Raw genomic sequence first — 27,095 nt, forward strand, 5'->3', positions numbered from 1 at the left:
GTTGTAAACATGGAAATTTCGAAGGAAAATTTACGTGTGATAATTTTTTACAACTTCAAAAGAGGTTTAACGCGTCTTCAGTGCTTTGAAAAGTTGACTACTATTTTTAATAATGAAGCACCATGCCTCCGCACTGAGGAACGTTTTTATTTAGAATTTCAACGTGGTTGCTCTAGAGTTAGCGATAGGCATCGTGAAGGTCGACCAAAAACAGCCGTGACTCAGGAGAACATTGATGCTGTACGGCAACTGATCGTCGAAGATCGCCATGCGACATACCGTGAGATAAAAGCTTCATTGGGCATTTCAGGGACCAGTGTTCAAAATATTTTGCATGACCACTTAGGCGTAAAAAAATTGATCTCACGCTGGATACCACATTTACTCAGTGAAGACCGGCGGTTAAAAGAGCAAAACGTCGAAAATCTGGAACACCCGCCGTACAGTCCAGACTTAAGCCCCAATGACTTCTTCACTTTTCCAAAAATCAAGCAACGTCTTCGTGGTCAACGGTACCGAACGCCTGAAGAAGCGGTTGAGGCATACAAAACGGCCATTTTGGAGACTTCGGACTTTAATAAGTGTTTCGAAAACTGGTTCGGTCGAATGAAAAAGTGTATTATGTATCACGGTGATTACTTTGAAAAACAATAAATACCAATTAACACTGATATTGTCTATAGTTTTACCAAACGACAGAACATAAAAAGCAGCCCTCTTACTGTAAGACAACTAATTGGAACTGACAAAAAAATTACGTGTCAGCAAGTTCGTACTACCTTAGGCATTGGAATGAGCCAGGTGCAAAAGATACTGCATTTACACCTTAAGGTTCGGAAACTTTGTACTACGTGTTGTGGTGCCATAAAATGATTAAAAAAATTGACGGTGGACAATCAACGGCTGTATATAATGACATAAACGGTATAACGGCTGTGTATGTGACAAGTGGCGAAACCTGGGTTTACTGCTTTAAACTAGAAAAGAAAAGTCAATCGGCGGAGTGGGTCTTTCCTTTTGAAGACTTACCGACGAAAGTTAAAAAAAGTCGAAGCACTGGTAAGAAAATGGTTAATTCTTTTTCGGCAAATCAGGGCATTACACCACTATACCGCTTGAAAACCGAAAGATAGTAACTGCAGATTGGTATGTAAACATGTGCTTGCCCAGAGTGTTTGACTAAGTTCGTGAAAAGCGTCCCCGTAGCAATATAATCCTCCACCACGACAATGCGTCGGCACATTCCGTCAAGACAACGAATGCGTATTTTAAGGCATCAAATGTGGAATTAATGACTCATCCGCAATAGTATATTGCCGATCTCGCACCATGTGATTTCTTTTTGTTTCCAAAAATCCTACGTTAGTACTTAATAACAAACATAGGTTTACCTTCTATATCATAAAAAAAACAGCAAAGCTGCTCTGCTGCGTCGAAAACCGAACGTAGAAGCGATGAGCTGTAAACGTTTTCCAGTTTGCTATTACTTAGGTTACCAGTTGGGTATGCCCGTCAGTCTGTCCACATAAAATGGAAAGGCTGTAAATAACCAATGATTTATGTAAAGCCCATACGATTATCATCGCAGAGGGTCGGTGCATTTCAATTAGCCACGGGTGAATAATGCAAGGGCGTACGTAACGTAACGCGTTTTTGTGCAATCACGATATTTTTTTGACCCGTAAAGTTCATTTTTCTGTTTACAAATCAGGTGACAAACAAAGACCATAATTTATGATGGGACAATAATAATATGCCATACAAACGCCATTGTTTACCGAGGATCAAACATTTAAAAACAGAACAATCGTTCCTAATGAAACAACCAAAACAGAAGAACAGTAATTGAAATGCTGGTACCGTGACTCTTTTAAATTTTCGTCGTACTTATCGTAATTTTGCTTACTTGTGCTATATTTACCTGAACTGGTAGTGTTTAAAATGTACACTTTACAAGCAATTTCTTTCTATATCAATCACGTATAATTATATCTATTTATTAATTATGTACACCTTTCTAATGCTAGCCATATATATTATTATAATAATATATACTATTAAACGTACAAAGATAGACATAAAAACGAACACGTGCTTATTAACATTGAAAACAAGACTTATTACATTGTAAATTCATTTACATTTAATGTTACTACGTTTACCAATGAAATATTTTAACCGTTTATATCGTTCATAATCGTTCAATCATATGGTACGTATACATATTGTGTAAAACAAGAAATAATGATAAGATGAGATCGGAAGCTCACCGGAAGTGCGGGGTGCGACGACAAATAGTACTTCCGACGAGGATGCTTGGTTTGGTGCATTTACAAAGATCCCTCTCAACGTAAAGAGAATGAGGGAAATATTGCTTGTATTGTAAATGTTTTTTCGTTTCTCAGGTCGTGGTTGTTCTAAAAATTGTACAGAAAATGATACGTTTCTTCTCTAGAGCACTGTACTTTCTAAGTTTTTTCTCTTTTTTTACTTTAGGCAATTAAAGTTTTGGTTTTAAATGGATTTGTTGTACAGTTTCCATTCTGATAATGAACTCCCCATTCGATAAATAACGATATTTTACCAATAACAATTTATTGTTATTAATTGAAAGTACCCTCAGGGCATACTACTCAAGTTTTTACTTAGCCGTGTTTTTAAATGCCCATGTATTTTACTTTCCTCGTATTCAAAATGAAAAGTTGTGTTTAACTCGGGTGAAAGGATCATATCCCTTAGTTAAAATTTTACTTTTTTTGTCAAATGAGATCTGTTGATTGCTGGCGGGTAATATAGATAAATACATTTGGCCCCGTGGGTTAAGGTTCTTCTCTCTTTCTCACTGAGCGTAAGCGTGAGAGTTGCGGACTCCTTTTGAAGACCTACACTACTCAAATACGTTTTTACGCCTTACCTAGGTTGAAATATATTTGACGTCGTCATGGCACCTGAGATAATAAACATGTCAATGGAAAAATAGTATCTTATTTTTGAGAATAATAAAAAATGTACTATAAATAAATAAAATACGTTAAAAGTAAGTATTGTGTTACCGCGCGACGGTAACAGTGAGCGTGAGCGAGACAGCTGTGCGTGGCCGGGATTTGGGATATCTTGTTTTTGAATTGTTGTTTTTAGTACGTATGTTTTAACCAAAAAGAGTAATCGATGACTTTGATCAAAAATGAAATTGCGCGTTTTGATTGAAACAAGTAAAATTTCTCGAAAACTACGATAACTGCCTACTCATATGATGCAATACGCGGACAGCCATTTTTGAGTCCTGTACCAATACCTAATATCAATAGCGCTCGAGCGCGCAAGCGAAGCGGCAGTGTTGAGATTGCGAAGCCGTTCAAAAATTTTGCAATTTTGTTTACGTGTGTACATAATTGAATTATTTGAGGTTTTGGAAAGGAATCACGGAATATTTTATCTGCCAATTAAACAGCCGTGTAGTGTTATATGTAAATAATATTTGATCTTGAGGTACAATTTGAGATGTGGGAACGGTAGAAAAAAGATACCTACATACTTGGGGACCATTGAAAGACTCCCCGTGTTTTAACCGTCCCCACATATAACCGACTAAAGTATGATACAGATAGAGTTGTGCCCGCTCGGTCTTTAAAAAGAGCGCTCCGATCTCGGTCAATCGGTCAAACGAACTAGTTCGCTCTTTTAGGTCCTTTAGTTCCTTTAGTTCAGGAGCAAATCTCGAGATCTGAATGAGGATGACTAGGTTACATCTTGCTCTCGCTCGCAAATAAACAGAGCGAGAGCGTGAGAGAGCGAATTTCTTGACCTTGACTCATTCCGATCATTCGCTCCCGACCGATTTGTTACTTGGTACTGAGGGCCTACCGCGAACCACGTTCGACGTGTTGCCTCTCTGTCGCACTTGTAAATTCGTACGTAAGTGTGACAGGGAGGCAACCCGTCGAACGTAGTTCGCGGTAGGCCCGCTGACATACCGACTACTGAACTAAAGGACCGAGACCGATTAAGAGCGCTTAAGATGAACTAGTTCCTTTCGGTCTGTGGTGGGATTTCATTCCTTTTAGTTCTTCGGTCCTGACCGACTCAAGCCTAGATACAGATAAAGATAGTTTATTTTCCAAGTAGGCATATTACAATGCGCTTATGTATATCAAATAAAGCTACGCCGTCACTTTGACCTTTGACCCGAGAAGATCCTAAATTGTAGGAGGGAGGAAGGGTAGGGACCGGCAAGAAACTCGGTGGGAAACATCTTTTGAAAACATTACTCCTTATAACTTACATGCAATTGATAAAAAAAATACAATTTAAATTAATATGGTAGTATTTGTATGCTAGAGTCTGTGCGGAAAGAAAAGAGTCGTGGAACGTATGAGGCCCAATAAATTTCAAGACTTCTCTTTCCGAACAGACTCTATAGTATTTGATATGTTATGATTGAAATATTGTTACATTTGAAACAAGCTTTAGTATGAAACACAAATATGCATTTAAAAAAAAAAATTCTTATCGTCATAAAATGTTGTTGCATTAAAACTAGTTTGATTAAGCTATAGGTATTTTTTAATGGACTTCAAGATTTCAAAAGGAGGAGGTTATCAATTCGGTTGGTATGTTTTTTTAAATGTTTGTTACTTCATAACTCCGTCATTGCTGAACCGATTTAGATTTTTTTAATATATATATATATATATATATATATATATATATATATATATATGTATACAGTACCTGGGCGACCGAGCTTTGCTCGGTTATAATATTTATTGTAATATGGTGGTGTTTAGGTGTTTATCTACATAAACTTAAAAAGTAAAATGTGAACTGACAATTATTATTATTTACAATCGATTTCTGCGTAGATCAGGTGTTTAATTTCAGTGATCCTAAAAACTGATATGATCACATGAAGGCTTTCCTCACTTTTTTTTTATTATGTTCTTTTTCAGAATGAAAGGTGAAATATTAAAATATTATAAAACAAATTGTGCCACACAAGTCACACAATACGCTCGGGTCAGAGAAGTGCCCTAAGACTATCACAGCTAAACATACCATAGATATTTCGGATAAGTTTTCAAGATGTCGCTTTTCTACATTGTCTCAGGTCTGGGTGTTTGTGCTACCTTCGTTGTTTCTGATTTCCATAACAAAAGTGCTTTAGCTACTTACTTGTGATGTTATCCACATCAATTTGTTTGTTTTTTGGATATTCGTAATCTCAACCTTACAGCACTTGTCACAGAGTAACGCCATCTATTGTCAATTTCTCTTATTACTCGTGAGCTATGGTTCAATTTAGGTCAATACGCATTGCGCGAGGCATAGTAGTTAGTTTTTATGTCATTATCCGAGAGATGGTGTCACAAAAACTACCCTAGAAACTGTATTTAAAATTTGTATCGGTAAATCTTTCGTTTTGCACTATTGCTTCATAAGTCTCAATAAAATAAAAACTCGAAAGCATAAATCTTATTCACGTAATCTGTATAGGTAAATGTTAGACATATTTATGAGAAATATATATTGTTACGTATCTCAAACATTAACAACATTTTTTTACTAAATTAAACTTGTCTAAAACAATTAGGGAGAGAGGGCGCTAGTGTGCCGCGGCTAACATCGACTCTTACAAAAATAAACTTTAAAAATACTAAATAGTGCCTAAAAAGTGATTGAAATAAAACAAAATGGAAAAGACAAAGTGTTTTTCAATATACAGTGTGGACTTTAATTAATACAGCAAGTGTACGGAAATAATCGTTAATAAAGTGGTGCAAAACAAACATTACTTGTGACCGCGATTTAAAGAACTGGAATGTGGAATATCTGTCAGAACTTAATAAAAACGTGAAACAGTGTGAAACACATTACATCCAAAGACAATTGTGATATATTAATCAATAAAAACACCAACCTATTCGTAAAAAAAACACTATTTCATTATTTAATTTGTTAAATAAATCACAACTACCGACGATTACAACGCTATCTATCTCATCTTATGCGAACTATACAGTAATAAAGTAAACAAGATCAGGATAGATCGTTGATCTACAACTTAACTGATAGGCTTGCAAGTGCAACACATTACTACTAGAGGGCGCGGAAATCAAATCTAAATAAGATGGATGACTTACATAAATTGATATCAGAGATGAGAACTGATTTAAACAAAAAGCTCACATCTATAGATTCACAATTTAATCAAATGGAAGAAAAAATTACAACAAAAATAACTCATCATATAGATAAAAAAATGGAAGAGTTCAACCAGGACTTGGGAAATATAAAAATAAAAATAGAAAATCAAGAAAAAAGACTATATACTTTAGAGAAGAGCAGCGTCCAAAGAAATGTTGTTATTTTTGGAGTCGATGAAAACGAAAAATCTTACTTCCAACTTCAAGAAAATATAATGGATATTATTCGTAACCAATTAAAAGTGGAAATTCAAGAATATGAAATACAGTCGATTAGAAGGATGGGTAAAAAAAGCGGTCGCTCCAGGCCTATCTCAGTCGCGTTTACTACATTGGGAAAAAAAATAAAAATTCTCCAAAATAAGAAAAAATTGACAAACACGAATATATACATAAAAGAAGAGTTTCCTGCAAATATACTTAAAATAAGGGAGGATCTCAAAACACAACAACGAAATGAAATCGAAAATGGAAACATAGCTTTCATAAAGTATGACAAATTAATTGTTAAGAAAAATAATAAAGAAGCAAATACCAACAAACGACCGTTGCCTACATCACCACCCCAGAATATACAGAATATACAGAACCACCCAGAAGCGTCTAATAATCAGAATAGAAAAAACAAAGATGTAATTCAAACAAATAAGAAACATAAACCACATCAGATTAGTATGTCATCTTACGTAACTCGGAACAGCGACTGCGACGCGTGACGTCACGAGGCCCCCTCCACTTATAAGTATACTAATACAAACAATCATGAAAACCGAAATAAATATATTCTCCCAATACGGGTGGTCGCCGAGGGAGAATTAGACCAAAACCCTCCAGCAATACAAAACTCTACACAAACGATGAAATTAAAAAATAAAAAACCATATCTGAATATCTGCACTCTTAATGTAAGATCTATAGTGTGCACCACAAGACAAACTCAACTATTGCATGCTTTGGAAAATATAAATTGTGATATCCTGGGCCTTTCCGAGACCAGATATAGAACCACTGAAATATTCGAAAAGGATGAACATATTTTTATGTACAGCGGAAGCGAAAGTGGCTACAGTGGCGTTGGTTTTATGCTGAAAAGTCATATGAAACCATATATAGAAGAGTTTATACCTATTTCAGACCGAGTAGCCAGACTCGATATAAATATTCAAAACACAAAAATACACATAATTCAAGTCTACGCCCCGACAGAAAAATCGAAAGAGAACGTGACACAACTTTTCTACGACAACTTAAATACAGCTTTATTTAAAACAGGAGCCAATACAATCATCATGGGTGACTTTAACGCAAAAGTAGGTACCGCTAAAACCGAAGATAGATGTATAATGGGCAAGTGGGGCTATGATGCTAAAAGGAGCAAAAAAGGAAAAATACTAATTCATTTTTGTATAGAAAAACGCTTCCACATTATGAACTCGTACTTTAAGAAAAATAAAAAACAAAAATGGACGTGGTGTTCACCTAATAACAAAACATACAACGAAATCGACTATTTTTTAACCAATAATAAAAACAGAGTAAGGGATATAAATGTCATAAGCACCTCTCACCCCACAGACCACCGTATGATACGCGCAAAGTACGTAATTGATACCCAAACTAAATCAAGAAAGTCGTTCAAAGGTAGAGTAAACACCTTGACCCCACTGGAAAAACAAAATCTCGTTACTCATTTTACCGATATATCGACATCTCTTCCTATAACTAACGATGTACAAAAATCATACAGCAACATAACAAACTCTATAAAAATGGCAGAGTCACTAATAAAGAAAGATTGCACGCACCCTTTAAATAGAGTGAGTATTTGCCCCTATACCGCTCAACTCATGGAACGTCGGACTTATTTAAAGGAAAAGAAAAATAAAACAAAAATTGAGAAAAATGAACTGTCAAAGCTCTACAGAAAAATAAAGCGAAAGCTGAAAAAACAAGAATACAACAATAAAATGAAAATAATTGAAGAAGAACTAGTGACACGTTGTTCTGTGAAAAAAGGACAAAAACGTTTAAATGATAACCGAAACTGGATTCCATCTTTAATCTCAAAAACAGGAGAAAGTGTATCACAAAGAAACGATTTGGTAGAGACTGCTACAATATTTTATGAAGACCTATATCGACACAGAAATCACCACACCACTGAGAAACTCACAACAAGACAATCCGAATATGACTCTTTAGATGTTCCATTATTAATAGAAAGTGAAATAAGCCAGGCCATAAAATTGCTCAAGACTTCAAAGAGCCCAGGTAGCGACGGAATTACTAATGACATCCTAAAAAGTCTAATAGAGCCCCTAACTCCGATAATAACAAATCTTTTTAACCGCATCATAATAAGCGAGACAATACCATCAGAATGGGAAACTTCAATCATTACACTATTGTACAAAAAAGGAAATCCCAAAGATATTGGAAACTACCGGCCAATTAGTTTACTGCAAACAACATATAAGTTATTTACGCAAGTTCTCCAAAAAAGGATTATGCCAATCTTAAATGACAATCAACCGAAAGAACAAACAGGCTTTCGTTCAGGATTTTCCACTACCGACCATATATTTACCGTAACACAGATAATAGAAAAGTTCCAGGAATACGGGAGAGAGCTTTACTTAGCTTTCGTTGATTATTCGAAAGCTTTTGACTCTATTTCACACGCAGCTCTTTGGAAAACTCTACAGCAACAGGGAGTACCATCTAAATACATAAATATATTAGAAGAGATATACAGAAGAGGGCGAGCTAAAATAAAATTAGAGAGAGAAGGAAGGTCTTTCAAAATACAGCGTGGAGTTCGACAAGGTGACCCGATATCCCCAAACCTATTTACTGCTCTCCTCGAAACTATATTTCGCAAGTTAGATTGGGAAAAAATAGGCATAAATATCAACGGCGAACTGCTTAACCACTTGCGATTCGCCGATGATATCGTCCTCATTAGTGATAACCACAAACATTTAGAATACATGCTAATAACACTGGACAAAGAGAGTCGAAAATGTGGTTTAAATATGAATATGGACAAAACCTGCATAATCACAAATAGTAAGAAAATAGATACAAATATTATGGGAAATAAGATAGAGTACGTCGAAAAGTATGTATATTTGGGACGAAAAATAACGTTTAAAGAGCAGACTAAAGGAGAGGTAGAGCGTCGAATCAAAATCGCATGGAAAAGATACTGGTCGCTAAAAGACATCTTCAAATCTAACCTACCTATTACCCTAAAAAAGAAAGCTTTCGACACGGTCGTCTCTCCCACACTTCTCTATGGCTGTCAAAGCTGGACTCTAAATAAAGAAATAATACATAAATTACAAGTATTTCAAAGGGCAGCAGAACGGAGTATGTTAGGACTAAAAATACTAGACAAGGTTAGAAACACAGAAATAAGAAAAAAGACCAAGCTGGTAGACGTAGCTGACCTAGCCTGCAAGCTAAAATGGCGCTGGGCAGGTCACGTCGCCCGCGCGCACGACGGCCGCTGGAGCGAGCGCGTACTACACTGGTGGTTCGTGATAGACGAGTCGCGCCGCCGAGCCCGCCAGGGCCACCCGCGCCGACGCTGGAGAGACGACATAGAAGAGTTCGCCGGTGGCACCTGGACTAGACTCGCGCAAAATAGGAAATCGTGGTCATGCATGGAGGAGGCCTTCACCCAGAATTGGGTCCCCAAAAATTAATTAATTAAGTTATTTAGATTTTAAACGAATTTTAACTCTGATGATAAATGATAATCGATTCTATATATTGTAATTGTTTGCTTGAATTTTATGTTTTTGTGGGAATAAATGGCTTTATTATTATTATTATTATTATAAAACAATGAAAATTTAAAAATTATATATAAACTTGAACATATAAAAAAAACAAAGGTTAGTCACCGGGCGAGATTCGAACCCGTAACACTCGTTTCTAGTCGTCCGCGTCTTAACCCGCTGGACCAGACTGACAGTAGTGGCCGGCAACACGAAATTAGCGACCATATTCTGCGTCGAAAGAAAAATGCATGAAAACTTGAAAACACGCGTTTTCCCAAACATAAGACTAATCTAGATCGATTGTATACCCCCAAAAACCCCCATATACCAAATTTCAGCGAAATCGTTAGAGCCGTTTCCGAGATCAGAGATTTCTATATTTATATATATATATATACAAGAATTGCTTGTTTAAAGGTATAAGATATACATATACATATATACAGATTGGTCCCATTTTTGTCAAACTCAGTTCTGATGATGGGATCCATGAGGATTTGAGGGAACTCTTCAAATATGAAGAGCCTACATATAGTGATTTTTATTCATCAACATCATCATCATCAACAAATCAAGCATTTACATTTAAAAAGTGACATTTGATGAAGTGGAACTGCTGATGATGATCAGAATGGAACTCTTCAACGACGCATAGTTAACGTTTGGCGATTTGTCCTCTTCGCTGTGTTTGTGAAGCAAATTACATAGATTTTTAAGAATTTTTTTTGTTAAGTTCTAGTTCTGACGATGGGGTCCATGAGGAATCGAGGGAACTCCTCAAATGTTAAAGGCATATATATAGTGATCTTAGTATTTTCATCATCAAAGCAAGCATTTACATTTGTAGAAGTGACATTTGATGAAGCGGAACTGCTGATGATGAACAGAATGGAACTCTTCAACGCCGCATAGTTCACGTTTGGCAATTTGTTCTCTTCGCCTGTTTATGAAGCAGGTTTTCAAGGCACATTTTAGACAAGCTTGAGTTCTAATGATGGATTCCATGAGGAATTGAGGGTACTTCTCAAGTCTTTTAAGCAAACTTATGTCCATTTTTATTATTATTTCATGCATGGTGTGAAATGATTTATTTTAGACTACCAGCAAATCTGAAATGTGTCAAGGTTGGTGCAGTGACAAACCTCCTTTTATCTCCTTTTCTACATAATTAGGCGTAGGACGCTGTCTTTTTAATTTCATAGTATGAAATCCAAAATCAACAATAATCTTCTTTCACCGGTCTCCCTCATTGAAGTCGGTTTTGTTTTTCTAAAAAAATATTTTCGTATCTATTTCAAATCAAGATCTTCAGATACTGATAAATTGTTTAATGTGAAGTTTTTTGTCATAGGTACGTTTGCGAACTTTAGTTGATCTTGTGGTATACCACAAGATCAACTAAAACCCACCAAAAACATTTTCATGTAAAATGTTGCCAAGACAAAACCATAAGGCTCGCACTGTCAAATAGCTATCAGATCTCATGTAGAGCTTAGCTTCTAACTTTACAAGACCTACGGCCCGATTAGAAGAATGAGATACGATAACGATAAGTTCTTGTTTAGACAAGTTCCCATATAGATATCGTTTGTATGTCGTATAATTGACAGAAGCAACTAGATTCGGGCATCGAATGTCACTGACGTTAGAAAAATCGTAGAAAGATCTTATTGGGATCACAGCGGAATTGAAATAAACGTAAATTTTGACATGTCGTTTAGGTACGATCTTTTAAAGATCTTAAACGTGTCTTAATCATTCTTCGAATCGGGACGCTAACTTCACAAACTCGATACCTTATAGTCAAAATATATGGCTTGGCGGTTTCGTTACTTCAAGAACTATTATATGTATAAAAAAACGTATTGAACAGTGAATACATTTTTGACATGACGTCCCGTCCATGTGATGGTAGCGCATGGTGCATAAGCATTAAAACACACATTGTACAAAAATAGCATTAAGGAACCCAGTTGAGCCCCTGTGAGAGGGATATTCATGCCATACGTTGCTTTTAATTTTGCTTGCGGGGAAAGTATACAGTTATTTGTATATTTATCCCGCCGCTTTCTGTTTACAGTATTTAATAGTTATTTGCTTTAGAAGGGGGCAAAGTTGTTGTTTAACCGCTCGTGCTAATATTGATACCCGAGCAAGCGAAAGATCCCAAAATTGAACCACGAGCGTAGCGAGTGGTTCGAGAAGTGGAATCTTGAGCGTTGCGAGGGTTTCAAGGCACGAGGGTTAAACAAACTTTGCCTCCGAGTGAAACACAACATTTTTCACCACACCAACGCGAGGAAAATACTAACTGTGAAATACCAAAAAAAATCAAACCTAATCAAATCCAACTGAACGTAATAAAAAATGTATAATTCAAAATCATCATTTAAAAGTCAATTCTACCAGCTAACATAAGGAAACAACTCAAAATTTGCATCTGATTACTTGGTTTTTGAACAATCAAAAGGGCCTTTACCAGTTGGTGTGGTGAAAACGTAATTTTATGGTATTTAAACTCAGAAGTAAATGAATTAGCAACCATTTCAAATTCTGTGAATAATACATAATAGTTATTAACAGTGTAATTAATTTCGCTAACATAAAACTGCAGATAACGCCGGCGTAAATGCACTTATATTTATTCGCTATTTGATTTTACTTCAAGCTGTCACAGAGTTAGCATACGAATAATAATCCAAAATGCACACATCTTCAACTAAGTGTAAAAAGTAAAGTAGTAAAAACCTTGTAGATTGTTCCAAATGTTGACCATAAATGCAAATGTACCATCTAAAAGTATCATCTTAATGAACCTATACTACTACCTACACAAATAGTTAAGTCACTTATTTGGCACCCTGGAGCGTACGGCGATAAAAATCACTACGCTTAGATTTTCCTCACAAGCCCTAGATTTTGAAGGTGATTTTAAATTAATAAAACATATATTACCTGTGATAAAAAATAAAAAGACTGTTTAATTACTAAATGTACTCTACAAAATCACAATTTTTATCGTGCAAATGTAGCCTGACCAGGAGTTTGACTCTAATACATATTAGCTAACATATTCGTAACTTAATTTCCTATACATCTCGCTCGCACTAATAGGATGCCAGTAAAACAAGATGCATGGATAGAAAGTAAGTTACGCTAGCGAATATGTCAGTGTCAAACTCGTGGTAAGGTTAATTACTGATTATGAAGATCACGGGCGATATGAGGAACTTCCCTCTTATAATCGGGTGTATTATGAATATTATGATTTCTGATGTAGGTAGTGTTGGAAATAAGAGGTGAGGGGTAGATGTGAGAAGTTTGTGATGTAGACGGGGGTCTGAGGTTGGGGGTTAAGGGGTTGGGGCTTGAGTCAGGGTTTGAGTAGTTATGAGGTTGAGGGGGCGGTGAGTTGATGGGTCGGGGGGTAGGAGATGAGTGGTTTGGGGGTTGGAAGTTGAGGAATTGGAGCTTAGGATTAGGAGTTAAATGGTCTGGGGTTGCGGGGTCGGGGAAAGGTGGTTGAAGGTTTGGTGGTTAAGGGTCAATGGTTTCAGTGATCAGTGGCGGGGCGGAGGATCGATTTAGAGTGGCAGGAATGAATTCCCAGACGGACTCGAGGAAAATCCTGATTATTTATTGAAGTTAACGAATTAAGTGTCAAACATGATTGTGATTTTCATTCATGCGTCACGCGTCACTCATAATCTCTTAACTAATACCTTAAAACTACACCGGCACTTGGCACCGACTTCAAACATATCAGTTGGTAACGCTTTTACTTAAAAAGGATAATATTTTATTTTATCCTATTTGAACTCCATTTACTTTTTTTTGTAAAAAGTTTTTATATGGCCTAAATTGGAAACTAAGGCCCTTAAGCATACAGAGCATAAGCGTATCGTAAAAAACGTTACGAGTACGAGCTGCGTAGAGTTCTGGACACCAAGCATCGCGTAAGCGTAATCGTGTTATGAGTGAAATCCTATTAGTTAAACTCATGTCTTCGGCGGATGTATCGATGATTTTACTTTCTCGTCAGATGAAGATTTTTTATTGTTTGACTATGTCACAAGTTTTTTAGGGTTCCGTAGCCAAATAGCAAAAAACGGAACCCTTATAGATTCGTCATGTCCGTCTGTCTGTCCGATTCTGTCACAGCCACTTTTTTCCGAAACTATAAAAGCTATACTGTTCAAACTTGGTAAGTAGATGTATTCTATGAACCGCATTATGATGTTTACACAAAAATAGAAAAAAAAACAATAAATTTTGGGGGTTCCCCATACTTAGAACTGAAACTCAAAAAATCTTTTTTCATCAAACCCATACGTGTGGGGTATCTATGGATAGGTCTTTAAAAATGATATTGAGGTTTCTAATATCATTTTTTTCTAAACTGAATAGTTTGCGCGAGAGACACTTCCAAAGTGGTAAAAAGTGTGTCCCCCCCCCCGTAACTTCTAAAATAACAGAATGAAAAATCTAAAAAAAATATATGTTATACATTGCCATGCAAACTTCCACCGAAAATTGGTTCGAACGAGATCTAGTAAGTAGTTTTTTTTTTAATACGTCATAAAAATTAAAAAAAAAATTTTTTTTCATCAAACCCATACGTGTGGGGTATCTAGGGATAGGTCTTCAAAAATGATATTTAGGTTTCTAATATCATTTTTTTCTAAACTGAATAGTTTGCGCGAGAGACACTTCCAAAGTGAAAAAATGTGTCCCCCCCCTGTAACTTCTAAAATAACAAAATGAAAAATCTAAAAAAAATATATGATATACATTACCATGCAAACTTCCAACGAAAATTGGTTTGAACCAGATCTAGTTTATGCCTGTATTACGCAACGCCTGCCGTAATGATGAGAGAAATCTCATACGCTACGCTACGACGACGCTTCGTGTGCGGACTTACTTGAACTTGTACGTGCTCTCGTTCTCGTTCTACGCGCGTATTGCGATACGCTAACGCGTCTCTTACGCATACGCGCCGTGTGCTAAGGGACTTAAACTTGACATTTACACTTTGCGCCAATAATCAAGAGGCTCTGTGCTGCCTCCTGCCGTTCCCTATAATGTTAAGCCATTATAAAACAAAATATCAGAGTTTAATTGTTTTTTTTTTAATCCAGACAATATATAAAAAGGTGCAGAAACATGTCAGAAATTCAGAAAACAATATCCGAGCCATAACTGTATCCATTTGAAATTTCAATTTACGTAAATATTTACGCTGGGCACCTCGGGGGCGGCTATTGCTCGACTATCACAGCCCTGTTACATTAAGTTCTTGAGAAAAATATTAATATAAAATTATTTCAATATTAGGTGCACTAATAGGTATTTTGGTACGGAACATAATAAAAAAAACTATTCGTTTAAAGGTACCTACTAATGTTACTATATTTATAATAGAATAGTACAGTAATGACCTGATCTACAAAACCGAAGGTTGACAGCGATTCAGGGACGAATCATGTTGTCCCTTTCTAATGTATGGCACTATCCTATTCGGTTCTTGAGGGTTGTCAAATTTGCGGCAACGTAAAACAACGCCGCAGACTATATAAAATATTTGCTTGAGCCATTATATTATATTATCTGTGGTTGTGACGCATATGAACGTCAACTTGAAGTCGTCAAGTTTTGCCACTAATAATTGTTCGTCGCAACGCTGCGCTGGCCGAACGAACGAAGCCGAGAGCACCCGAAAGGTTGAGTATCACCTCACTGCTAATGTCAACATTATGAAATTACCTACCTTAATAATATTAAATATACACAATGCTTCAATTTCATACTAAATTTCCTTCAGATCCCTTGGAACCCAAGCCAAGCCGAACCAAAAAGCCTGACCCTGCCTACCAGTAATATATGATCACGCGCCATATTGCGGAATTTCATTGGAACAAAAATTTTCATACTAAACTAAACTGTCACCCTATACATGAAAATAACAGCGCCCTCTTGACAATGATCATATATTTCTGGTCGGGCTTTATGTTTATGGTGTGTCACTTGCCAGCTATTTATTTCTGTCCGGAGTTTACGTGCTAGAAATGTATCAGTCGGCTTATTCAGATCCCCACATTAGCTCTAATGGTTATTAGTAAACGGTCGATTTATGGTAATTATGTAGATACCTACCTACGTAATAGACTTTGTATTCATACATCGTATTAATGAAACCAACCTACATATTATTTGATGTTATATACACAGCGAATACTTTGTAAATGCATTATTTTTTTGCGTATGATAGGCGGCATTCGGAAAGATTAAAACGTATAAAGTGAAAAAACTTAGCCGAATGCCCCTTTTTGCATGTATGTGCTAACAGTTTAAAAAGCGGCCAAGTGCGAGTCGGACTCGCCCATGAAGGGTTCCGTACCATTTATGACGTATTAAAAAAAACTACTTACTAGATCTCGTTCAAACCAATTTTCGGTGGAAGTTTGCATGGTAATGTATATCATATATTTTTTTTAGATTTTTCATTCTGTTATTTTAGAAGTTACAGGGGGGGGACACAATTTTTTTCACTTTGGAAGTGTCTCTCGCGCAAACTATTCAGTTTAAAAAAAAATGATATTAGAGACCTAAATATCATTTTTGAAGACCTATCCATAGATACCCCACACGTATGGGTTTGATGAAAAAATTTTTTTTTTTAATTTTATGACGTATTGAAAAAAAACTACTGACTAGATCTCGTTCAAACCAATTTTCGGTGGAAGTTTGCATGGCAATGTATATCATATATTTTTTTTAGATTTTTCATTCTGTTATTTTGGTAAGTGGATCTCACCTGTTGGTAAGTGATTATCCGATCTACGATGGGGTACGCTTACCTATGAGATACCTATTTGTTTCCGCACGAGTACAATCTGAAGCTCTTCAAGGCTAGAGTAAATAGGTATATCATAGGTAAGCGTGCAATTATGATAATCTCGGTATAATGGTACAACCATTCAATTTTGCAACTTTTACTGTACATGAACCTATATTATAATGTGTATGTAAAGGATCATTTGAAAGATACAAAGGCCGCTTTAGATAACCCGATATGAAACATCTTCGCAAACAAAATTATGGCGTTCACTACCACACCTCCTGTATTTCACACCCGGCACAATGTACTGCAGTATTCGATATCCCTGAATCAGCAAGCCAAGCAATTTTGTCCGTTCGACCGTCGTAAAAACTGAATTGAACGTTCATATTCGCTTGAACTATATACTAGGGTCGTGCGTAGCGTTAACGTAAGTTTCCCGTCATATTTTTCTTACAATATCGATACATATTTTTATGAGGGATCAGCTATGTCACGATAGTACCAATAAAGTTGCTCTGCCAATAAGTTTTCCTCGTACGATTTTATGACGATGTCCGGTTGATCGTAGTTCCTTTGGCTATTTAATAATGTATTGCTAATACTTGTGACTGGGGGCATTTTAATGCCAAATATAAATAAGATAAGATAATATTTATTCATTTAAAATTTATGGTAGTTTGTTTTTTATAATGGTAAGTATGCAATATATGTATAGTTACCGTAACTTCGGGTTACTTGGACGATAGAGAACGACAGCTCCTCAAAACAAATGTTGTCCCCTTTTCCTTCCTGAATACTGACTTAATGGAAATTATTTCTACACATTTTATTGTATATTGACCCTTTGACCCTTGAGCTATGTCCCTCCGTTTTTTTTTATTATTATACGAGTTAGGTGCTATGTTAATATCCAGAAAGGAAATTAGGACTACGTTTGTATGGAGAGCCAGTCGTCCCCTTTCCTCTTAACTTCCTTACGACATCGCTAATTAAATGCAATAGAAATAGATGAGATGTACGTAGTTTTCAGTGTATTTTGTTCCTTGATTGTAAAAGGCCACTTGCGTCATTCGCGGTTATTAACTCGGGGTTAACCGGTTGAACTCGGAGTTAGCAGTGCAATTTAAATTTAACTCTCCGTTAACGGTTAACCTCGTTAAAAAATTTCACCACACAAATAATGCGAGGAAAATACTAATCATTCAAAATCATCACTTTACATCACAAAAAATCAATCATACCAATCAAGAATAGAATAGAATAGAAAAACGTTTATTGCAAAACCATCTACAAACAGCACCACAGAAAAAAAAAGAAGATCTAATACACTAAACAGTTATAACTACTTGTAACTTATACTAACATGCAATAGTTACAGTGATGATGCTGCAATAGAGGCTACAAATAGACACCACTCAGCATATGCTCTAACATACCTATCCTCCTAAGTCCTGCGGTACCAAATTTTGTACATAATAAAAGTCATCCTTCAGTCCCAGCATTAAGTAAATTACTATAGTAATAAACACCGATAGTACATATTTCGGTACAAAATGTTTAGATGCCCCGCTTTCAAATTTGAATGTTCGCGGGAGTATTCTGACAGTCCATAGAGTTGTCAAATACTCTTTTTAATCATTTGGCAGCTGTCAACTATCAAAGTAAACATAGCTGTCAAACCACTCGATGAAAATTTAATAAGGCGGGTGCACGACGTAGCAACAGGTAAGTTTAATCTTAATAAATCTTGCGAATCTTTGTTGTTTTTATTGTCGTTTTGTGAACAGTGTGTAAATTAAAGATGGAAACTTAATATAAATTGATACTTTTAAAAATTGAATATAATTAGACGTATTGCTTGACAGAAAAATGTTTTTGTACAATTTTTTGCACTTCCGGTCTCAATTACAAGTTTAATTTTTTTGACGATTTTAATGTTTTCTGATGTTTATTGGAGTTCTGAAAGATCAAGATATACTTGAATGTCTTGACAATTCAGAGTATGAAGACGACGATGGTGATTATGTTGATGACGGTACAGATGACGATTTTGTTCCTGTTAATCGAATGGATTCCGAAACTTCCAGTAGTTCTTCATCGGAATCATCATCGGAAGATGTGTTAGATGTGTTGTATATCTAATTGCAATTGCTATATGTTATTTTATTAATAATGTATACTATTTCAAGTAATATTGATCTCATTTTGAAATGCTAAATAAGCAAGATTAAAACTAATACGTTGATTTTATAATTATGCTTAATAATGGATCTCAATATTGAATTATAATTATAAACGACTATTTTTTTTACTAAGCGTACCAATGAAAAGTTTTGTTTTTGGTTTGGCATTCAAGTATGTTACACATTTGATTTTAATTAAACTTAGGAATAATTGTTAAAAACTATCATGTGATTACTGATTAAAGAAGAAAGGACTGATAATTTTATAAGAATTAATTATTTCTATTGAAGATTGTGGTGAAATTTTATAGAAACATTGTTTCTAATTTAATTTTGATATAATATTATAATTAAACAAGCGGGTCTCTGATCATCTGCCTATAATTTTTCCTTACTATGTGTAAGACCCGAGATGTAACTCGAGCCCAATGTGCATTTTTTTGTACAAAAGATAGCACGGTTTAATTTATGTCATCGTGCTCTTTACATACCGTACATACACATAAAAATGATCCCAAACCTAAAACTTTTCTAATTTTGATGCTATGAGGTAAAGTCTTTTCAGGACTGACAGCAAATATTTATTATGTACAAAAAACAGAACAAGAGGCCTCTAGGACTATGACGTTTAAAAAAAGCTGGGACTTAGGAGGCTATATATGCTACAGCGCTGGTCTTCCGTGGAGCCCAGGGCAAGAAGATAGCTCAGAATAGTAAAGGCAGTGTCACACAGTGATTTAGCAAGTATTAATATTTAACACAAGTTAGAAACTAATGCATGGAAAAATTTCAATGCGGGAGTGAGTGGATTGGGAATATCTAAAAATATATAAAAATATTAACAGGTAAAGTCTGACATGTATTTAGTTTAATATATATTAGAGCATATATACATAAAAAAGGCAACTCTTTAAAGATAGATAAATAATTCAATGTATAACATAAAATAATCATGACCTAAGGTGCATGGAACGCGAAGAACAAGGCAGTTGGAAGCTGAAAAGATATTGTTTAAATTTAAGATTAAAAGTGAATAATGTTTTAGAGTTACGTATTTGAGGGGGTATGTTGTTCCAGCATTTTGTAGCAGAGTAGCGAAAACTGCTACGAATTGCTGCTGAACTGCCGTGTCTCGGACAGAGAAGTCGAATGCCATCTCTCATTGAACGGGAGGAGAACGACAACTTGTTAAAAAAGTATTGGGGTTGTTGAACATTTATCACACCGAAAAGTAAGGTCGCAAAGTGCAATGATCGACGTGCTTCCATTTTCAACATCTTACCACTGTTAAGATAAGGGGGGACATGAGCACGTGGCAAACATGCGGAAACAACTCAAAAATGACAGTTTTGAATACCGTTAGTTTCACTAGACTTAAATCGACCGGGATATGGACCGTGATAACCTTTTGTATTGTTTTCGAGCTATCTTCAGTTACCCGTGAACAAGATGCATGTAACTGCGTCGAAATATCGGGTGCTCAAAAATAATTCAAACGGTAATCACGATCCATATTGCGGTCGATTTAGGTCTAACTCAAAAATGGCATCGGAATACTTTGCCACTTGACTACTGTGGATAAAATTCAACTTCTAAAAGAGCATTTTCGAGCAGGTATAGTGAAAATGTCTGAATCACATTCAGAATTAAATAAAAACGTCTCAAGAAATATTCCATTAAACCTCGGTCATAAAAAAATGACCTAACTTGCTTCCCTCAGATGATTCTGAAGGAAATTACATTGCTCATTTCAGTGGGTAAATCGCGGTGACTGGCGGTGCCTTCATTTCCTCTCGTCATGTTGATCCTTTTGTATAACTTGGTAGTTCTGGGGCCAACTTTTTCATAAAATTTGTAAAAGACAGCTACCTATTTGGGCAAAGATAGTTTGTCAAAGCAAAGATGATTGAGGAACATCCATTTAATGCAGAACTTACCGACTCAAACATATTGTTGATTTTTGTTAGGAAGCACCACGTAGAAGATATTTGGTCTAGTCTCAGTAAAAAATCTGATCTACCCTACTTCACAATAACATACAATTAACAGTAATTAGGGTTCCGTACCACAAAGGTACAAAAGGAACCCTTATGGTGCGACTCTGTTTTTTACGTCGTCTTTCTAGGGTTTTGTAGTCAACTAGGTACCCTTATATAGTTTCGCCATGTCCGGCTGTCTGTCTCTCCGTCTGTCCGTCCGAGGCTTTGCTCCGTGATCTTTAGTGCTAGAAAGCTGCATTTTAACATGGATGTATTGATCAATCATGCCGGCAAAGTGGTAAAATAAAAAGTAAAGTGGGAATGTTTTTTTTTTTCATAAATCCATTATTTGATTAAGTTATTATTTTCCGAAATATTTTATATATATGGGTTCAAAAATAATTCAAAAAATCGTAAAAGTAAACCTCGATATTAACGTTAAGTGAAAAATTGTTATCACAAAAAGTCTTCCAGCCTTAGTTAAAAGTCGTATAAAATGCGGCAAACGTACTCCCCTTTGCTTGTTATGTACCTACATGGTATTTACTAATACGCCTCGAACAAGGCCGCGTTTTGCGACGGTCGGATAACTACGGAAACAGACACTGAGCATGGATCGACAACCGACATTATCCTAGGTGGTCTTACTTGAGGTCGGCATAGCATGAAATTTCTTCCATTCTGTTTTCTGTACTTAGCACGACTGCCTTAGCAGTGTGTCAAATTGACATATTCGTTAACGTCTGCGTAACTTCCTTTCTATACATCTCGCTCGCGCTAATAGGCGAGTACGAGTGAGATGCATAGGAAGTAGATTATTTCAGAAAATATTAACTTTATCAAGAGATTGTTTTTTTTGACACACGTATTCGTTTTGAAAGTTCAACAATACTGTTGGGTAAAAGAAAAAAATAAAATTTTAATAATCATTGTGTATGTGAGGTACCCTAAAAAAATATTATTTGTAGTTTTTATTTAACCGTTCTGTCGCCATGCATGATTTATAGGTATGTATCCATGTCAAATTACAGCGTTCTAACACTAACGATCACGGAACAAACCGCGGACGAACAGACAGACGGACATGGCGAAACTTTCGATCCATTTGTGAAATTCTTATTATTAAGTTTGCCATATCTATAATAAATCAATGTTTTTTTTTTGAGAACAATAATAGCTGCATCAATAAAATGCTCTGATATTTAGATTAAGATGATATTTGTAAAATTTGACGATTTAAAAGTGCTTGTTGCTTGTCCTATTTGAATAAAGAATATATTGACTTGACTTGACTATAAGGGTTTCTTAGGTAGAAACCCGCCTAAACGCACCTGACTACGAAACCCTAAAATGGTGTTTTATTGATCAAACTATGTCACATGTCAATCAATGGGCAATCCCAAAATGTAAACTTGTGAATTTTACGCTCAAAACCTAGTTCTAAAAAAATATTGAATTTAACCACCAATTATTTTAGCGATTTTCATATCATCATTTGTAAATACTACAAATATATAATTGTTGTTCACAACTCAACAACGTCAACTGAGAGTCCTTTTATTCGATAATCCACTTTATTCAGTAAATGAGTATAGACCTCGACATTTGAAATTGTAAATTAAATTGTGTAAATTTGACATTTCTCTTTTATTGATTTTTAACCTAATTTGTACCTAGTTAGGGTTGGCCAAATGGCAAAAAACGGAACCCTTATGGATTCGTCATGTCTGTCTGTCCGTTCATCCGTATGTCACATCCACTTCTTTCAGCCAGAACATTTAGGTTTGTTTTACAGATCTGGACTAGTCGATGTAAGAAATTCCTTGTGTTAAGTGTTCTTACTTTAGGTATTTTAAATTTCATGCAAAATACTTTTCATCACACTTGCTCGAAAAAGATCTTATTTCCTGCAGGTGTACTGAAGGACAAAGGCCTATATTGTTCCCGCAGGAGTCATGGATCGTGAAAAAAAACCTATAACTCCCTAGGGAGTTATAGTTGTTTTCCTTTATTATGTCACTTATTCGTACAAACCACCAAGTAGCATAAATTAGATTTACTTTTAAAATACTGACGTTTATAATTTATTATTTTTGTTTATGTTATTTAATTTTATTAATTTAATAGCCGTTTAAAATATGTTTAACTAATTTTCAATCGTGGCTGAATACCGAATAGGTCTGTGCCTTCAATACCTAACCTGTCAAGAAATTACAAAATGGTGGACGAATGTTTGATATATGTCACCGTATTTAAGAATTATTTCCCTTAAAATTTAGTTTTTTCTTCGCAAGTGTGATGAGAAAACATTGTATGTAACTCCGGGATAAGAATATTGCAAACTCGGGTCCTTGAGGGAAACTTCGGGTGGAATTCCACCACCCTCGTATCCGAAATTTTACTTACCCCCCTCGTTGCACAATGTACTCTAACTAGAAGAAGCTTTTTTTATTTTTCCTGTATAGCAACATTTAGAAAGGGACAGTCTCCCTCGTGCCTCTTATTCGGCACGTTTGTCTCCTTTCTTACGTGGTACGTTGTATGTAGCAAAAATAGTGGGGTTCCGCTTAACCGGTACCGTGTCCTAATTAACCCTTTACCAATTACAAAGCCAAATATGGCGGATATGATACTGAACTCTATTGGCAATAGGGTTTCTGGTTTCTCGACCTTTTTTATCCCTCGAGGCACGGAAATTCTCGACCAAGATTTCTCGAGTTTCTCGAGTATCTCGAGAAATTTTAAAAGGTCCAAAAAACAACATGCTTTTTTCATTTTTATGCTTTATTACAAATCAGACGCATATGAATCGTAGGTGAGACCAATAATCAAACAAATGGTATTTTTTTAATAAACATAATTTGCACTTAATAATTAAAAATTCAACAACAAACAAAAAAAATATTGGTGCAGGCGTGCGCGATGGCGATATGATATGCTTTAAAGTATTTCTTTAGGTATTTAACCAAAATGTAAACAATCCACAATATGGTATTTTATTAGGCAAGAATATTCAAGCCAAATAATTTAACTCGATTTCACAAAGTTATAGAAGATTTACTGCGTAATTATTATGCAAATACATATCGGAATGATTTGATTTATTAATAGTATTTTAGTTTTTTAATATTTGGTTGTATGACCCTATAATTGTTAGGGTTCCGTAGCCAAATGGCAAAAAACGGAACCCTTATAGTCGTCATGTCCGTCTGTCTGTCCGTTTATGTCACAGCCACTTTTTTCCGAAACTATAAGAGCTATACTGTTCAAACTTGGTAAGTAGATGTATTCTATGAACCGCATTAAGATTTTTATTCAAAAATAGAAAAAAAAACAATACATTTTGAGCATTCCCCATACTTAGAACTGAAACTCAAAAAATCATTTTTCATCAATATATGGATAGGTCTTTAAAAATGATATTGAGGTTTCTAATATCATTTTTTTCTAAACTGAATATATTGCGCGAGAGATACTTTCAAAGTGGTAAAATGTATGTGTCTCCCCTGTAACTTCTAAAATAACAGATAAAACTAAAAAAAAAATGATATACATTACCATGCAAACTTCCACCGAAAATTGGTTTGAATGAGATCTAGTAAGTAGTTTTTTTTAATACGTCATAAATGGTACGCGGAACCCTTCATGGGCGAGTCCGACTCGCACTTGGCCGCTTTTTTAACATTAGAAAGAAGATGAGCGATCGTAACGTGCCTTTTTTTGAAAAATAAGTCGAGGCAAATGTGTAACAATTGTAATACAAATCATATGCAATCATTTTCATTATTTTTCTTTTATAAGTAGGTAATAGTTTTTTTTATGGTAGAGGAGGCAAACGAGCAGAGGGATCACCTGATGGTAAGCGATTACCGCCGCCCATGGACACCTGCAACACCAGAGGGGTTACAAGTGCGTTGCCGGCCTTTAAGATGGGAGTACGCTCTTTTCTTGAAAGTTTGTTACTAATTCTTCAAAAGCGTTTATCATAAAAAGACGCAATATACTCGTATATTGTTTACCTTTTATCTTATGCTAAGAAAAGGAAGCATAGTAATGAAACTAAAACGAGACGAATTCTTTAGACACTGAGGGTATTAGTTCAAAAGTTACAACACATGAAAATCTGTTAAACCAGAACGATAGGGGACGGATCATGGCAGTTTTTTTTATTTGGATGGTTAAATAAGAAATTTTAAGTAAGTACTTGTTAAAAAAATATTGTCTTAAATTTATTTACTTACCTAAAGAAATACACTATATACACATCCCGAGTTATACTTATGCTGAGTATGAGTAGCGAGATATATTATAGCTTGAACAAATTCATCATCTTAGTTTAAGAGTTTGTTTATTTAAAATAGGTAGTATATATATTTCAGCACCACCAATTTTCTCTGCATGATCATACTTATTCATAATTAGTGTATAATATGTATATCTTGTGAATTTGTGATTGTTGTATCCGATTTTAACCCCACTTATTTCTAGCTCGCCTATATCTGAGGATCCAGACAATCAAACAGACAAGAGATTTGCGTATGTACAGTAATTATTCACAGTTCCTTGTTGTTGTAAAACGCCTCCCACCTTTACATTGCTCTTACAGTATAAGTTGTAGTCAGGGCACTCGGTCTCTTGGTAAACACTTGCTCAGCCACTTCAGTAAAACTTGCCTCGGGCCTCGTCGCGGCACATATTTGTGCAACCTAAGTAAACTATCTCAAACTGTTTATAATATTATGTACGGAGTTTACATATAATACCTATATGTAAACTCCGTACATAATATTATAAGCAGTTTAGGCATGATAGATAAAGTAGTGCATGAAAATCGACAGAAGACATACTTGAATATTTCTACAGGATACCTATACTTCAACCGTTTTTAAAATGCCTGCCCATGTTCAATAAATCTTATAGACGCAACGCACACAACAAATTACAAAAAAAAAACAGACTTTTGCTGATTGCGAAGTTAGTAAGATACGATGACCACGTATACCACCCCGACTCGAATGGAAATATTCCATCCTGCGGCGGGCAGACTGATTTCACAATTACCTAATCTCAGTTCGAAAATGTCGGTCTATTGTGTATTGTATGGGTGCTTGTGTTTTCATTTTCAAATAACAACATAACTTTTTAAGGAACTTAGTATACAGTTACTGATGCGTAGCTATTGGCTACGTGCATGACTATCACGCCATGCCACCTAGCATCCGCAAATCTAGCGGAAACGTCAAATCACTACATCTTATAAAACGTCCCCCAAACTCAAAAACTACATAACAGATTTTCATATGGTTTTCACCTATCGCTAGAAGGATTCTTGAGGAAGGTTTAAGTGCCTATACAATTAATTAAGATTTTTTATAAAAGTGGTTAAAATATTAATGTCGAAAAAAACGCTGTTTAGGAAATTTTATCGAAAACGCCGCCTAATCCATTTGAGCTATGTACGAGTATAACAACACAATGTATGGAAGGGCTGTTTCTCTAATTGTTCTACAAAAAAGTCCGCAATGGTGTCTATTTTTAAGGAAAATTTACTATGCCTATTCTTAACATCTAGAAAAAGATCACATAATATGTGGTATTTGCAAAGCTAATTACATGGATACAGTATTAATCATTATCATATTGATATCCAAATTCAACGTTTTTCTGAACTTTCTGAGCCGGCATTATGGGCACCCTTCTGCAGGGGACAGATCTAGGGGACCTAAGATTGATGGGTATAAAGTTTTAATTATTTATTTAATTTATTTAGTTCATATTTCATTTTAGTAATACTTTATCAGTTTGTTTATGAGGAGCATACAAATAATGAAATTTCATAAAGAAGTATATATGTATATTACAAAGAAAAGATTAACACAAATATTTACATTGTTTATCAAATTAAATACTTGAAACGCTGCAAGCGCGCTGGTGGCCTAGTGGTAAGAGCGTGCGACTTGCAATCCGGAGGTCGCGGGTTCAAACCCCGGCTCGTACCAATGAGTTTTTCGGAACTTATGTACGAAATATCATTTGATATTTACATCGAAAACATCGTGAGGAAACCGGACTAATCCCAACAAGGCCTAGTTTACCCT

Source organism: Cydia pomonella, chromosome 4 (assembly GCF_033807575.1).
Source record: "Cydia pomonella isolate Wapato2018A chromosome 4, ilCydPomo1, whole genome shotgun sequence".
Taxonomy (NCBI): domain Eukaryota; kingdom Metazoa; phylum Arthropoda; class Insecta; order Lepidoptera; family Tortricidae; genus Cydia; species Cydia pomonella.